The following is an 11,996-nucleotide window of genomic DNA, read 5'->3' on the forward strand; positions in this document are numbered from 1 at the left end:
ATAACTGGAGAAGTCCCTGCCTCAGACATACACTAGACCTCATCATGACTGGAGAAGTACCCTGCCTCAGACCTGAAACTACACTAGACCTCATCATGACTGGAGAAGTCCATGCCTCAGACCTGAACCTACACTAGACCTCATCATGACTGGAGAAGTCCATGCCTCAGACCTGAAATAGACCTCATCATAACTGGAGAAGTCCCTGCCTCAGACATACACTAGACCTCATCATGACTGGAGAAGTAACCTGCCTCAGACCTGAAACTACACTATACCTCATCTTGACTGGAGAAGTCCATGCCTCAGACCTGGAATTGACCTCATCATAACTGGAGAAGTCCCTGCCTCAGACCTACACTAGACCTCATCCTGACTGGAGAAGTCCCTGCCTCAGAACTGGACTAGACTCATCATGACTGGAGAAGTCCCTGCCTCCGAACTGAACCTACACTAGACCTCATCATGACTGGAGAAGCCCCTTCCTCAGACCTACACAAGATCTCATCATGACTGGATAAGTAACCTGCCTCAGACCTGAAACTACACTATACCTCATCATGACTGGAGAAGTCCATGCCTCAGACCTGGAATAGACCTCATCATAACTGGAGAAGTCCCTGCCTCAGACCTACACTCGACCCCATCCTGACAAGAGATGTCCCTGCCTCAGACCTACACTAGACCTCATCATGACTGGAGAAGTCCCTGCCTCAGACCTGAACCTACACTAGACTTCATCATGACTGGAGAAGTCCATGCCTCAGACCTGAAATAGACCTCATCATGACTGGAGAATTCCCTGCCTCAGACCTGAACCGACACTAGACCTCATCATGACTGGAGAAGTCCCTGACTCAGACCTACACTAGACCTCATCATGAATGGAGAAGTCCCTGCCTCAGACCTGAACCTACACTAGACCTCATCATGACTGGAGAAGTCCCTGCCTCAGACCTGAACCGACACTAGACCTCATCATGACTGGAGAAGTCCCTGCCTCAGACCTGAACCGACACTAGACCTCATCATAAATGGAGAAGTCCCTGCCTCAGACCTGAACCTACACTAGACCTCATCGTGACTGGAGAAGTCCCTGCCTCAGACCTGGACTAGACCTCATCATGACTGGAGAAGTCCCTGCCTCAGACCTGAACCTACACTAGACCTCATCATGACTGGAGAAGTCCCTGCCTCAGACCTGGAACCTACACTAGACCTCATCATGACTGGAGAAGTCCCTGCCTCAGACCTGACACCTACAGACCTCATCATGACTGGAGAAGTCCCTGCCTCAGACCTACACTAGACCTCATCATGACTGGAGAAGTCCCTGCCTCAGACCTGAACCTACACTAGACCTCATCATGACTGGAGAAGTCCCTGCCTCAGACCTGAACCTACACTAGACCTCATCATGACTGGAGAAGTCCCTGCCTCAGACCTGAACCGACACTAGACCTCATCATGACTGGAGAAGTCCCTGCCTCAGACCTGAACCTACACTAGACCTCATCATGACTGGAGAAGTCCCTGCCTCAGACCTGAACCTACACTAGACCTCATCATGACTGGAGAAGTCCCTGCCTCAGACCTGGACTAGACCTCATCATGACTGGAGAAGTCCCTGCCTCAGACCTGACCCTACACTAGACCTCATCATGACTGGAGAAGTCCCTGCCTCAGACCTGAACCTACACTAGACCTCATCATGACTGGAGAAGTCCCTGCCTCAGACCTGAACCGACACTAGACCTCATCATAACTGGAGAAGTCCCTGCCTCAGACCTGAACCTACACTAGACCTCATCGTGACTGGAGAAGTCCCTGCCTCAGACCTGGACTAGACCTCATCATGACTGGAGAAGTCCCTGCCTCAGACCTGAACCTACACTACACCGCATCATGACTGGAGAAGTCCCTTCCTCAGACCTGGATGAGACCTCATCATAACCAGAGAAGACCCTGCCTCAGATCTGATTCCTACACTAGACCTCATCATGACTGGAGAAGACCCTGCCTCAGACCTACACTAGACCTCATCATGACTGAAGAAGTCCCTGCCTCAGACCTGGACTAGACCTCATCATGACTGGAGAAGACCCTGCCTTAGACCTGGACTAGACCTCATCATAACTGGAGAAGTCCCTGCCTCAGACCTGAACCTACACTAGACCTCATCATGACTGGAGACAGGAACCTACAAGACCTCATCATGACTGGAGAAGTCCCCTCAGACCTGAACTGACCTCACTGAGACCTCACCTACACTAGACCTCATCATGACTGGAGAAGTCCCTGCCTCAGACCTGAACCTACACTAGACCTCATCATGACTGGAGAAGTCCCTGCCTCAGACCTGAACCGACACTAGACCTCATCATGACTGGAGAAGTCCCTGCCTCAGACCTGAACCTACACTAGACCTCATCATGACTGGAGAAGTCCCTGCCTCAGACCTGAACCTACACTAGACCTCATCATGACTGGAGAAGTCCCTGCCTCAGACCTGGACTAGACCTCATCATGACTGGAGAAGTCCCTGCCTCTGAAGTAGTGACCTTACTGTCCACTTATTAACCTATAAAGAACATCTACTGTCCTACAAAGACCACCTACTGGCATATAAAGACCACCTACTGGAATATAAAGACCACCTACTGGCCTATAAAGAACATCTACTGGCCTATAAAGAACATCTACTGTCCTACAAAGACCACCTACTGGCCTATGAAGACCACCTACTGTCCTACAAAGACTACCTACTGGCCTATAAAGACCACCTACTGGTCTATAAAGACCACCTACTGGTCTTTAAAGACCACCTACTGGCCTATAGAGACCACCTACTGGCCTATAAAGACCACCTACTGGTCTATAAAGACCACCTACTGGCCTATAAAGACCACCTACTGGTCTATAGAGACTACCTACTGGAATATAAAGACAACCTACTGTCCTATAAAGACCACTTACTGGTCTTTAAAGACTCCCTTGTGGCCTATAAAGACCACCTACTGGCCTATGAAGAAGATGTACTTGCCCATATAGACCACCTACTGGCCTATAAAGACCACCTACTGGTCTATAAAGACCACCTACTGGCCTGTAAAGATCACCTACTGGCCTATAAAGACCATCTACTGGCCTATAAAGACTACCTACTGGAATATAAAGACAACCTACTGTCCTATAAAGACCACCTACTGGCCTATAGAGACCACCTACTGGCCTATGAAGACTCCCTACTGGCCCATAAAGACCACCTACTGGCCTATGAAGAAGATCTACTGGCCTATAAAGACCACCTTCTGGCCTATAAAGACCACCTACTGGCCTATAGAGACCACCTACTGTTCTATAAAGACCACCTACGGGCCTATAGAGACCACCTACTGGCCTATAAAGACCACCTACTGGCCTATAAAGACTACAACTGGCCTATAGAGACCACCTACTGTTCTATAAAGACCACCTACTGGAATATAAAGACCACCTACTGGTCTATAAAGACCACAACTGGCCTATAAAGACCACCTACTGGAATATAAAGACCACCTACTGGTGTGTCATGGTGAGGAGGTAGAGGAAGGTAGTCCTCTCTGTGTCATGGTGAGGAGGTAGAGGAAGGTAGACCTCTCTGTGTCATGGTGAGGAGGTAGAGGAAGGTAGACCTGCTCCTCTCTGTGTCATGGTGAAGAGGTAGAGGAAGGTAGACCTCTCTGTGTCATGGTGAGGAGGTAGAGGAAGGTAGACCTCTCTGTGTCATGGTGGAGAGGTAGACGAAGATAGACCTCTCTGTGTCATGGTGAGGAGGTAGAGGAAGGTAGTCCTCTCTGTGTCATGGTGAGGAGGTAGAGGAAGGTAGACCTCTCTGTGTCATGATGAGGAGGTAGAGGAATGTAGTCCTGCTCCTCTCTGTGTCATGGTGAGGAGGTAGAGGAAGGTAGTCCTCTCTGTGTCATGGTGAGGAGGTAGAGGAAGGTTGACCTCTCTGTGTCATGGTGAGGAGGTAGAGGAAGGTAGTCCTCTCTGTGTCATGGTGAGGAGGTAGAGGAAGGTAGTCCTCTCTGTGTCATGGTGAGGAGGTAGAGGAAGGTAGACCTGCTCCTCTCTGTGTCATGGTGAGGAGGTAGAGGAATGTAGTCCTGCTCCTCTCTGTGTCATGGTGGGGAGGTAGAGGAAGGTAGACCTCTCTGTGTCATGGTGGGGAGGTAGAGGAAGGTAGACCTCTCTGTGTCATGGTGGGGAGGTGGAGGAAGGTAGACCTCTCTGTGTCATGGTGAGGAGGTAGAGGAAGGTAGACCTCTCTGTGTCATGGTGAGGAGGTAGAGGAAGGTAGACCTCTCTGTGTCATGGTGAGGAGGTAGAGGAAGGTAGACCTCTCTGTGTCATGGTGAGGAGGTAGAGGAAGGTACTCCAGTCTTGTTGTTGAAGGCCTTCTCCTCTCTGTGTCATGGTGAGGAGGTAGAGGAAGGTACTCCAGTCTGGTTGTTGAGGGCCTGCTCCTCTCTGTGTCATGGTGAGGAGGTAGAGGAAGGTAGTCCTGCTCCTCTCTGTGTCATGGTGAGGAGGTAGAGGAAGGTAGTCCTGCTCCTCTCTGTGTCATGGTGAGGAGGTAGAAGAAGGTACTCCAGTCTGGTTGTTGAGGGCCTGCTCCAGTAGGGCTCGTTGTGCCACGGAGGGGAGGTAGAGGAATGCGTAGAGCAGCCCCAGGACGATGAGAGACAGGAGGAGGGGCAGTCCCCAGTCTGTTGTCATGGTGAAGAGGTAGAGGAAGGTACTCCAGTCTGGTTGTTGAGGGCCTGCTCCAGTAGGGCTCGTTGTGCCACGGAGGGGAGGTAGAGGAATGCGTAGAGCAGCCCCAGGACGATGAGAGACAGGAGGAGGGGCAGTCCCCAGTCTGTTGTCATGGTGAAGAGGTAGAGGAAGGTTGTGACAAGAGATGAAAAGAATCTGCCCACTCCATCAAGCAATGGGTACAACAACCACACTGGCATTCCCGGGACCTCATGGAACCACGGACCGCACCTGCAGAAACTGGACAACAGGGGAAGTCCCCAGTCTGTTGCAGAGGAGATACCTATTGAGGGCCTCCCAGCTGGCTTGACAGACCACCTACGGACCTCCAGTGGTAGAAACAGACCAGCTGGACGATGATGACCAGGTGGAATCAGCCCCAGTAACATGGGAAGCAGCAATGTGAGAGTCAGTACTGCATGTCTGGTAATGTTAGGAAGCCTGCTAACACACAGGCCTAAGATTACGTAGGTCTACAGCCCCAGTGGGACTTCCCTACTAAAAAGATATATAAAGAGAACAGAGCCTCATAAGACAGCCCCAGGACATATGAAAGAGACTTCATACTGGAGAATCAGTCCCCTGTACTATTGCACATGGCTTTTGAAGAGGTAAAAAATATTTTCCGGATAATTGTGCCTTAAGTACCTTGAGGGTCATACTCTGAAGAAGCTGGCTGAATCTTGTGAACCCGACTAGAGTCTCCGAAAAACAGAGGTCTAAAACACCTCTTGATCACATAGACAAGAGCCAGTCCCCAGTCTGGTCGTTCCATTTTTGACACCAGAAACCAGAGGTGACTAGCAATTCAAGGAAAAAACAGCCAAATACCAGTTACCATCTATTGGTCTATGCACAGAGTTGGAAGTGAATAGTATTAGGATATACACTTTTGTTGGACTAGAACAGTATTTTGAGAGCTGGATATTTTGCCAGGAGTACTTATTGGGCAGTCTGAAGAAGCTGGCTGAATCTGGTGAAGACTGGTCTCCGAAAAACAGAGGTCTAAAGACACCTCTTGGCCATAGACAGAGCGGGCACCATCTGGACACCAGAAACCAGAGGTGACTAGCAATTCTAGGAAAACCAGCCAAGTACCAGTTACAATATATTGAGTCCATACACAGAGTTGGCCTGTATAGGATACTGGAATATAGAATCTAGCGTCATGGCGATAAGAAGACCACCTACTGTTCCAGTCTGTGACCAGGGGCTGAGCATTTAAGGTAATTGAACTATTTCGCTATTTAGTCAATATTGGTAGAAGTGTTAACGCATTTAAAAGTTTTGGAATATTATCTGGTCATAGCTTAAAGGTAGAGGATTGATTGAGCATTATTGTTGTATTGAGGAAACTGTATAACCATTCTGTGTCATGATGTGATAAGAAAAACAGAGTGACTTAATAAAAGCTTGAAACTCTTGTCAACTAGGGCCAGAGGAAGGATCTGGAGAGCAAACGCCTTTGACACTCTCACTGAACAGAAAGTGACCCCTGGTTGTGTCATGGTGATTGCACTAAGGAAGGTATTTCATTGTGTCAATAATGAGGATTTAGAGGAAGGTCAAAACATATACCTACTCTGTGTCATGACTAGGAGGTAGAGGATAATAACTACTGGAGTCATGGTAGGTATTGATATATACATAGGTAAAGATAACTTGAAGGTGAGGAGGTATAGGAAGGAATCCTAACTGTGTAATAGGATTTAAATAGGAGTATATCTATCCAAGGCCTCATGGTGAGGAGGTAGAGGGAAGTGACCTCTCTGTGTCATGGTGAGGAGGAACAAACCCAACTGGTGAAGGGCCATTACGAATCCTCTCTGTGTCATGGTAGGAGGTAGAGGAAGGCCCTCTGTGTCATGGTGGGGAGGTAGAAAGGTACTCTGTGTCATGCCAGAGGAGGGGTAGACCTTCTGCTGCAGGTGGGCAAAAGTCAGCACCGGACAAGGTACTCCAGTCTGGTTGTTGAGGGCCTTCTCCTAGGGCTCTGTGTCATGGTGAGGGGAGGTAGAGGAATGGTAGAGCAGCCCCTGGTCATGAGAGACAGGAGGAGAGGGCAGTCCCCAGTCTGTTGTCATGGTGAGGAGGTAGAGGAAGGTACTCCAGTCTGGTTGTTGAGGGCCTGCTCCAGTAGGGCTCGTTGTGCCACGGAGGGGAGGTAGAGGAATGCGTAGAGCAGCCCCAGGACGATGAGAGACAGGAGGAGGGGCAGTCCCCAGTCTGTTGTCATGGTGAAGAGGTAGAGGAAGGTACTCCAGTCTGGTTGTTGAGGGCCTGCTCCAGTAGGGCTCGTTGTGCCACGGAGGGAGGTAGAGGAATGCGTAGAGCAGCCCCAGGACGATGAGAGACAGGAGGAGGGGCAGTCCCCAGTCTGTTGTCATGGTGAAGAGGTAGAGGAAGGTACTCCAGTCTGGTTGTTGAGGGCCTGCTCCAGTAGGGCTCTGTGTCATGGTGGGAGGTAGAGGAAGGTAGTCCAGCCCCTGTGTCATGGTGAGGAGGAGGGGCAGTCCCCAGTCTGTTGTCATGGTGAAGAGGTAGAGGAATGCGTAGAGCAGCCCCAGGACGATGAGAGACAGGAGGAGGGGCAGTCCCCAGTCTGTTGTCATGGTGAAGAGGTAGAGGAAGGTACTCCAGTCTGGTTGTTGAGGGCCTGCTCCAGTAGGGCTCGTTGTGCCACGGAGGGGAGGTAGAGGAAGGCGTAGAGCAGCCCCAGGGGACGATGAGAGACAGGAGGAGGGGCAGTCCCCAGTCTGTTGTCATGGTGAAGAGGTAGAGGAAGGTACTCCAGTCTGGTTGTTGAGGGCCTGCTCCAGTAGGGCTCGTTGTGCCACGGAGGGGAGGTAGAGGAATGCGTAGAGCAGCCCCAGGACGATGAGAGACAGGAGGAGGGGCAGTCCCCAGTCTGTTGTCATGGTGAAGAGGTAGAGGAAGGTACTCCAGTCTGGTTGTTGAGGGCCTGCTCCAGTAGGGCTCGTTGTGCCACGGAGGGGAGGTAGAGGAATGCGTAGAGCAGCCCCAGGACGATGAGAGACAGGAGGAGGGGCAGTCCCCAGTCTGTTGTCATGGTGAAGAGGTAGAGGAAGGTACTCCAGTCTGGTTGTTGAGGGCCTGCTCCAGTAGGGCTCGTTGTGCCACGGAGGGGAGGTAGAGGAATGCGTAGAGCAGCCCCAGGACGATGAGAGACAGGAGGAGGGGCAGTCCCCAGTCTGTTGTCATGGTGAAGAGGTAGAGGAAGGTACTCCAGTCTGGTTGTTGAGGGCCTGCTCCAGTAGGGCTCGTTGTGCCACGGAGGGGAGGTAGAGGAATGCGTAGAGCAGCCCCAGGACGATGAGAGACAGGAGGAGGGGCAGTCCCCAGTCTGTTGTCATGGTGAAGAGGTAGAGGAAGGTACTCCAGTCTGGTTGTTGAGGGCCTGCTCCAGTAGGGCTCGTTGTGCCACGGAGGGGAGGTAGAGGAATGCGTAGAGCAGCCCCAGGACGATGAGAGACAGGAGGAGGGGCAGTCCCCAGTCTGTTGTCATGGTGAAGAGGTAGAGGAATGCGTAGAGCAGCCCCAGGACGATGAGAGACAGGAGGAGGGGCAGTCCCCAGTCTGTTGTCATGGTGAAGAGGTAGAGGAAGGTACTCCAGTCTGGTTGTTGAGGGCCTGCTCCAGTAGGGCTCGTTGTGCCACGGAGGGGAGGTAGAGGAAGGCGTAGAGCAGCCCCAGGACGATGAGAGACAGGAGGAGGGGCAGTCCCCAGTCTGTTGTCACGGTGAAGAGGTAGAGGAAGGTACTCCAGTCTGGTTGTTGAGGGCCTGCTCCAGTAGGGCTCGTTGTGCCACGGAGGGGAGGTAGAGGAATGCGTAGAGCAGCCCCAGGACGATGAGAGACAGGAGGAGGGGCAGTCCCCAGTCTGTTGTCATGGTGAAGAGGTAGAGGAAGGTACTCCAGTCTGGTTGTTGAGGGCCTGCTCCAGTAGGGCTCGTTGTGCCACGGAGGGGAGGTAGAGGAATGCGTAGAGCAGCCCCAGGACGATGAGAGACAGGAGGAGGGGCAGTTGCCAGTCTGTTGTCATGGTGAAGAGGTAGAGGAAGGTACTCCAGTCTGGTTGTTGAGGGCCTGCTCCAGTAGGGCTCGTTGTGCCACGGAGGGGAGGTAGAGGAAGGCGTAGAGCAGCCCCAGGACGATGAGAGACAGGAGGAGGGGCAGTCCCCAGTCTGTTGTCATGAGAGGTTCATCACAACGCGCCTGCAGAAAGGACCCCTGCATCTCACCTGAGAAAATGAGGTACAGATATACAGGTAGAGATATACTCAGGTATACACACAGAGAGAGATAATGAGGTACTCTGAGATATACTGGTAGAGGTGTACTCAGGTATACACAAAGAGAGAGATAATGAGGTACTCTGAGATATACTCAGTTATACACACAGAGAGAGATAATGAGGTACTCTGAGATATACTTAGTTATACACACAGAGAGAGATAATGAGGTACTCTGAGATATACTGGTAGAGAGAGGTATACTCAGGTATACACACAGAGAGAGATAATGAGGTACTCTGAGATATACTGGTAGAGAGAGGTATACTCAGGTATTCACACAGAGAGAGATAATGAGGTACTCTGAGATATACTCAGTTATACACACAGAGAGAGATAATGAGGTACTCTGAGATATACAGGTAGAGGTGTACTCATGTATAAACACACAGAGAGAGATAATGAGGTACTCTGAGATATACTGGTAGAGAGAGGTATACTCAGGTATACACAGAGAGAGAGATAATGAGGTACTCTGAGATATACAGGTAGAGGTGTACTCAGGTATAAACACACAGAGAGAGATAATGAGGTACTCTGAGATATACTCAGTTATACACACATAGAGAGATAATGAGGTACTCTGAGATATACTCAGTTATACACACAGAGAGAGATAATGAGGTACTCTGAGATATACAGGTAGAGGTGCACTCAGGTATAAACACACAGAGAGAGATAATGAGGTACTCTGAGATATACTCAGTTATACACACAGAGAGATAATGAGGTACTCTGAGATATACTGGTAGAGGTGCACTCAGGTATAAACACACAGAGAGAGATAATGAGGTACTCTGAGATATACTCAGTTATACACACAGAGAGATAATGAGGTACTCTGAGATATACTCAGTTATACACACACAGAGAGATAATGAGGTACTCTGAGATATACAGGTAGAGGTGTACTCAGGTATAAACACACAGAGAGAGATAATGAGGTACTCTGAGATATACTGGTAGAGAGAGGTATACTCAGGTATAAACACACAGAGAGATAATGAGGTACTCTGAGATATACTGGTAGAGAGAGGTCCTTCTGTAGCTCAGTTGGTAGAGCATGGCGCTTGTAACGCCAGGGTAGTGGGTTCGATCCCGGGACCACCCATACGTAGAATGTATGCACACATCACACTGTAAGTCGCTTTGGATAAAAGCGTCTGCTAAATGGCATATATTATTATTATTATATTATTATTATTTAGTATATTAGTATACTCAGGTATACACAGAGAGAGAGAGATAATGAGGTACTCTGAGATATACTGGTAGAGGTATACTCAGGTATAAACACATAGGGAGATAATGAGGTACTCTGAGATATACAGGTCAGAGGTATACTCAGGTATACACACACATAGAGAGACATGTTTGTCTTCCTCTGCTCTTTCTAAATATATAAACACCTGTCTGTCTTCCTCTCCTCTTTCTAGAGACATAAACACCTGTCTGTCTTCCTCTGCTCTTTCTAAATATATAAACACCTGTCTGTCTTCTTCTCCTCTTTCTAGATATATAAACACCTGTCTGTCTTCCTCTCCTCTTTCTTGAGATATAAACACCTGTCTGTCTTCCTCTCCTCTTTCTTGAGATATAAACACCTGTCTGTCTTCCTCTCCTCTTTCTAGCGATATAAACACCTGTCTGTCTTCCTCTCCTCTTTCTAGAGATATAAACACCTGTCTGTCTTCCTCTCCTCTTTCTGGGGATATAAACACCTGTCTGTCTTCCTCTCCTCTTTCTAGCGATATAAACACCTGTCTGTCTTCCTCTCCTCTTTCTAGAGACATAAACACCTGTCTGTCTTCCTCTCCTCTTTCTGGGGATATAAACACCTTTCTCTCTTCCTCTCCCTAAAGGTATACACACCTCTTCCTCTCCCTAAAGGTATACACACCTCTTCCTCTTCTTAAAGGTACACTCCTGTCTCAGGGTATAGACTCCTGTCTCAGGGTATAGACTCCTGTCTCAGGGTATAGACTCCTGTCTCAGGGTATAGACTCCTGTCTCAGGGTATAGACTCCTGTCTCAGGGTATAGACTCCTGTCTCAGGGTATAGACTCCTGTCTCAGGGTATAGACTCCTGTCTCAGGGTATAGACTCCTGTCTTTGGGTATAGACTCCTGTCTCAGGGTATAGACTCCTGTCTCAGGGTATAGACTCCTGTCTCAGGGTATAGACTCCTGTCTCAGGGTATAGACTCCTGTCTTTGGGTATAGACTCCTGGCTCGGGGTATAGACTCCTATCTCTGCGTATAGTCTGCTCAGGTCCAGGTAGAGGTTTGACTCAGTGTGTTCAGGTCCAGGTAGAGGTTTGACTCAGTCTGTTCAGGTCCAGGTAGAGGTTTGACTCAGTCTGTTCAGATCCAGGTAGAGGTTTGACTCAGTGTATTTAGGTCCAGGTAGAGGTTTAACTCACTGTGTTCAGGTCCAGGTTGAGGTTTAACTCAGTCTGCTCAGGTCCAGGTAGAAGTTTGACTCAGTCTGTTCAGGTCCAGGTAGAAGTTTGACTCAGTCTGTTCAGGTCCAGGTAGAGGTTTGACTCACTGTGTTCAGGTCCAGGTTGAGGTTTAACTCAGTCTGCTCAGGTCCAGGTAGAGGTTTGACTCAGTCTGTTCAGGTTCAGGTAGAGGTTTGACTCAGTCTGTTCAGATCCAGGTAGAGGTTTGACTCAGTCTGTTCAGGTCCAGGTAGAGGTTTGACTCAGTCTGCTCAGGTCCAGGTAGATGTTTGACTCAGTCTGTTCAGGTCCAGGTAGAGGTTTGACTCAGTCTGCTCAGATCCAGGTAGAGGTTTGACTCAGTGTGTTCAGGTCCAGGTAGAGGTTTGACTCAGTCTGTTCAGGTCCAGGTAGAGGTTTGACTCAGTCTGCTCAGGTCC

General features: G+C 49.5%; 2 long non-coding RNA genes across 3 annotated transcripts; one reads left to right on the forward strand and one right to left on the reverse strand.

Moving 5' to 3' along the window:
* Positions 1–564: 564 nt before the first annotated feature.
* LOC127925118 (uncharacterized) lies at positions 565–1,672 on the reverse strand. The gene is made up of 3 exons (XR_008119774.1): positions 1,606–1,672; positions 1,301–1,561; positions 565–725 (listed from the first exon to the last, which is right to left on the reverse strand). It is a non-coding gene; the product is annotated as an uncharacterized LOC127925118 (long non-coding RNA).
* A 2,856-nt stretch (positions 1,673–4,528) lies between these two features.
* Positions 4,529–8,931, forward strand: LOC127925115 (uncharacterized). 2 transcript variants are annotated; one of them, XR_008119754.1, is made up of 3 exons: positions 4,529–4,922; positions 7,576–8,335; positions 8,873–8,931. It is a non-coding gene; the product is annotated as an uncharacterized LOC127925115 (long non-coding RNA). The 2 variants fall into 2 exon arrangements; XR_008119753.1 differs by lacking the exon at positions 8,873–8,931 and adding an exon at positions 8,569–8,817.
* Positions 8,932–11,996: the final 3,065 nt, after the last annotated feature.

Source organism: Oncorhynchus keta, unplaced genomic scaffold (assembly GCF_023373465.1).
Source record: "Oncorhynchus keta strain PuntledgeMale-10-30-2019 unplaced genomic scaffold, Oket_V2 Un_contig_5129_pilon_pilon, whole genome shotgun sequence".
NCBI classification, from domain to species: domain Eukaryota; kingdom Metazoa; phylum Chordata; class Actinopteri; order Salmoniformes; family Salmonidae; genus Oncorhynchus; species Oncorhynchus keta.